This window comes from Triticum dicoccoides, chromosome 7B, assembly GCF_002162155.2.
Source record: "Triticum dicoccoides isolate Atlit2015 ecotype Zavitan chromosome 7B, WEW_v2.0, whole genome shotgun sequence".
In the NCBI taxonomy this organism is placed as follows: domain Eukaryota; kingdom Viridiplantae; phylum Streptophyta; class Magnoliopsida; order Poales; family Poaceae; genus Triticum; species Triticum dicoccoides.
The window spans coordinates 597,387,832-597,392,186 of NC_041393.1; positions in this window are offsets into that span (position 1 = coordinate 597,387,832).

Below are 4,355 nucleotides of genomic sequence, written 5' to 3' on the forward strand. Positions count from 1 at the left end.
AGGGGGGCACCGCACACGGCTAAGAGATCCAAGGGATCAATTGTTGTTGTGCCTAGAGGTGCCCCCCTGCCCCCGTATATAAAGGAGCAAGGGGGGAGGGGGCGGCCGGCCTAGTAGGGGCGCGCCAAGGGGAGTCCTACTCCCACCGGGAGTAGGACTCCCTCCTTCCTTGTTGGAGTAGGAAAAGGGGGGAAAGAGGGGGAGAGGAGGAAGGAAAAGGGGGCCGCACCCCTTGTCCAATTCGGACCAGAGGGGGGCTGCGCGCCTCCTTCCTTCCGGCCTCTCTCCTCTATTCCCGTATGGCCCAATAAGGCCCATATACTCCCCGGCGAATTCCCGTAACTCTCCGGTACTCCGAAAAATACCCGAATCACTCGGAACCTTTCCGAACTCCGAATATAGTAGTCCAATATATTGATCTTTACGACTTGACCATTTCGAGACTCCTCGTCATGTCCCCGATCTCATCCGGGACTCCGAACTCCTTCGGTACATCAAAACTCATAAACTCATAATATAACTGTCATCGAAACCTTAAGCGTGCGGACCCTATAGGTTCGAGAACAATGTAGACATGACCTAGAACTATTCTTGGTCAATAACCAATAGCAGAACCTGGATGCTCATATTGGCTCCCACATATTCTATGAATATCTTTATCGGTCAAACCGCATAACAACATACGTTGTTCCCTTTGTCATCGGTATGTTAATTGCCCGAGATTCGATCGTCGGTATCCAATACCTAGTTCAATCTCGTTACCGGCAAGTCTCTTTACTCGTTACGTAATGCATCATTCCGTAACTAACTCATTAGTCACATTGCTTGCAAGGCTTATAGTGATGTGCATTACCGAGAGGGCCCAGAGATACCTCTCCGACAATCGGAGTGACAAAACCTAATCTCGAAATACGCCAACTCAACATGTACCTTTGGAGACACCTGTAGTACTCCTTTATAATCACCCAGTTATGTTGTGACGTTTGGTAGCACCCAAAGTGTTCCTCCGGTAAATGGGAGTTGCATAATCTCATAGTTACAGGAACATGTATAAGTCATGAAGAAAGCAATAGCAACATACTAAACGATCAAGTGCTAGGCTAACGGAATGGGTCATGTCAATCACATCATTCTCCTAATGATGTGATCCCGTTAATCAAATGACAACTCTTTTGTCCATGGCTAGGAAACTTAACCATCTTTGATTCAACGAGCTAGTCAAGTAGAGGCATACTAGTGACACTATGTTTGTCTATGTATTCACATATGTATTATGTTTCCGGTTAATACAATTCTAGCATGAATAATAAACATTTATCATGATATAAGGAAATAAATAATAACTTTATTATTGCCTCTAGGGCATATTTCCTTCAGGCGGCAGCAGCTTGAACCTGCTTTATCAGGATACAGTGTGCAAAGTGGGCATAGACCCCTCAAGGATTAAACCCATAAATACGACCTTTAAAGGCGTCATACCAGGTGTAGCGGCCAACTGTACAGGCTCAGTTGCACTTGAAGTGGTGTTCGGATCCCCGGATAACTTCCGAAGCGAGGAGTTAATCTTCGACATAGTCCCGTTCCGCAGCGGCTATCACGCACTGCTCGGACGAACCGCATTTGCAAAGTTCAATGCGGTGCCGCACTACACATACCTCAAGCTCAAGACGCCAGGCCCTTGAGGAGTCATTACGGTCAATGGAAACACCGAACACTCTCTCCGAACGGAGGAGCATACGGTGGCCCTCGCGGCGGAAGTACAAAGCAGCCTCGCAAGGCAATCCTCGAGTCCTGCTATTAAGCGTCCGGACACCATCAAGCGCGCCCGGAGTAACCTACAACAAGACCGCCTGGCACGTCCCGAGCACGCGTAGCAATGCGGCCCCAACCCCAGCCCTCGCGAAATTGTGAAACCAGTACTACGCGTACATAATTATGCTCTGGAAATACCATGGGCATAGGGGGAGGGGCACGACCACGGCAGGCCCAGAAGGCGGCTCAACCGCACCAGGGGCTGCCGACTATGCCATTCTTTTTTTTATTTTTTCTTTCTTACTTTCAGGACTCCTTTCGCAAGAAGCCCTGTCCGGCAGTAGAATCGCCAAACACACGATGCAACAGCCAGGGAAGCAGAAAGCTACGTCGAGTGTCCAGGTGGTCTCTATAACGAGCAGCATACTTGTTTCACATATCATTCCGCAGCTCGCCCCTGAAGGGGGACATGTCAAATAGTCCCGTCCATTGCTCATCACACTATTTGTATCGTTCTGCTTTTACCGCAGCCTTTTTAAATAAACAATACATAGCTTCTGCTTATTATTGCATTCCTTTTTTTATCTATATATGTTCACTTATGACATGTTGCACCCGTACACTTTGGTACGGCCAAATACACCAGGGGCTTAAGTACCCCAGAATATGGTGTGATAAGTCCGAACACTTTCACAAGTTCGGCACCCCGAACTTATAGCATTATATGCATCGGCTCCGAATCATGTCTTGGGTCAATAGTTGGGTTTGCCCGGCTCCCATGTTTTGGTACCTTACGTTCCGTTATATCGGCTAAGGTAGCGCTGGGAGAACCACTGCGATTGTGCCCCGGTTGAGCTGGGTTAAGCACCTCAGTGGAGAAAGCTAAAACTGACCGTCATGATAGGGCGAGAGCCGGTCGCTGTTCGAGAGGTTTTCGAGTCTCTAAATACTTATGCCGCTTAGAGCAAAGAGTCGGCTTTGTCCGGCCCAGGCGTGGATAGCGCCCCGAATTCGGCCTTCCGAATACCAGGGGCTTCGCCAAAATTTAAAATTATAGAATTCTATGGCTAAGTGAGAGTGTTCAAGCATTATAGTCCGGTTACCTCGTTCGTTGCGTTGAGCGCCTCCCTCGAAGGACCCAAGAATGGGAAAAAGAGCGCTCAAGTTTATTCCGAACACCCCAGCACTCGTGGCATGGGGGGAGAAGCCGACGACTCGCCATCTCTCAAAATTAATAAATGGCCGCACAGAAGGTAATATTTTAAATTCACAAGCGTTGCTTAGCGCATATGGCCAAGTTTTCAGCGTACAAGATAACAAGTGCGAGTTCACTCAAAAATTACATCTTTGGAGCATTCACCCGCTATAAGGCGGGCACCCTTCAGGACGCCCTCATAATACATCTCGGGCTTGAGATACTCCTTGCCGGCGGTGGTCTGTCCGTCACAAGCTTCTCAGCGTCCATCTTGCCCCAGTGCACTATAGCACGGGCAAGGGCCCTACGGGCACCTTCGATGCAGACGGAGCGCTTGATGACTTCAAGCCAGGGACAGGCATACACCAGCCGCCTTACCAGCCCGAAGTAGCTCTCAGGAAGGACCTCCCCAGGCCACAGCCGGCCTATAAGGCCCTTTATGGCCTGTTCGGCTACCCTATGGAGCTCGACCAGCTGCTTCAGCTGGTCGCTCAAGGGCACCGGGTGTCCGGCCTCAGCATACTGGGACCAGAACATCTTCCCCGTAGAGTTCCCTTCTTCGGCTCGGTAGAATGTGGCGGCGTCGGACACACTGCGGGGCAGATCTGCGAATGCTCCTGGAGAGCTCCAGATTCGGGTATGTAACACGTAATTCACTTTCACATGCTTGCTTTGCATAAGGAATGCCTTACCCACCGCTATCTTTTTCATGCCTCAATCTCCTGGAGGGCTTTTTGGGCTTCGGCCTTGGCAGATTTGGCACTTTCAAGTGCCGAGGCAAGCTCGGACTCTCGCGTCTTTGAGTCAAGCTCTAAACTCTCGTGTTTTTTCACGAGAGCATTGAGCTCTTGCCGCACCTCCGCCACCCGCGCCTCTTGTTTCTCTCGCTTGGTGCGCTCCACGGTCGCATTATCTTCGGCCCTGGACAGCGCTTCCTTCAGGGTCGCAACCTCGGCTGTGGCCCCTGTCACATTCACGTTGGTCCTATCACTATTTGCAACCAAGTATTTTTATATACACTTACATAAGGTACTACCTACCTTCCCTGTCCTCGAGCTGCTTCTTGGCAAGGCCGAGCTCGTTCTCGGACTGCTCGAGGCTCTGCTTCAATGCATCGACCTCCGCAGTCAGTGCGGCAGAGGTCAGCAGCGCGGCCTGCATTCCCATATTGACATTTTTATGTTAGACTCCTGCGTATATCTTTTTAGATCCTCAGTCCGGCTTTTCCTTCCGAACACCAAACTGAGCATCAGGGGCTACTGTCTATGCGGTAACATTTTCACATGTTTTACATACATACCTCAAAGCCTGTTAGAAGGCTAGCACAGGCTTCTGTCAGCCCGCTTTTGGCGGACTGAACTTTCTGGATCACCACACTCATAACAGTGCGGTGCTCCTCGTTGATGGA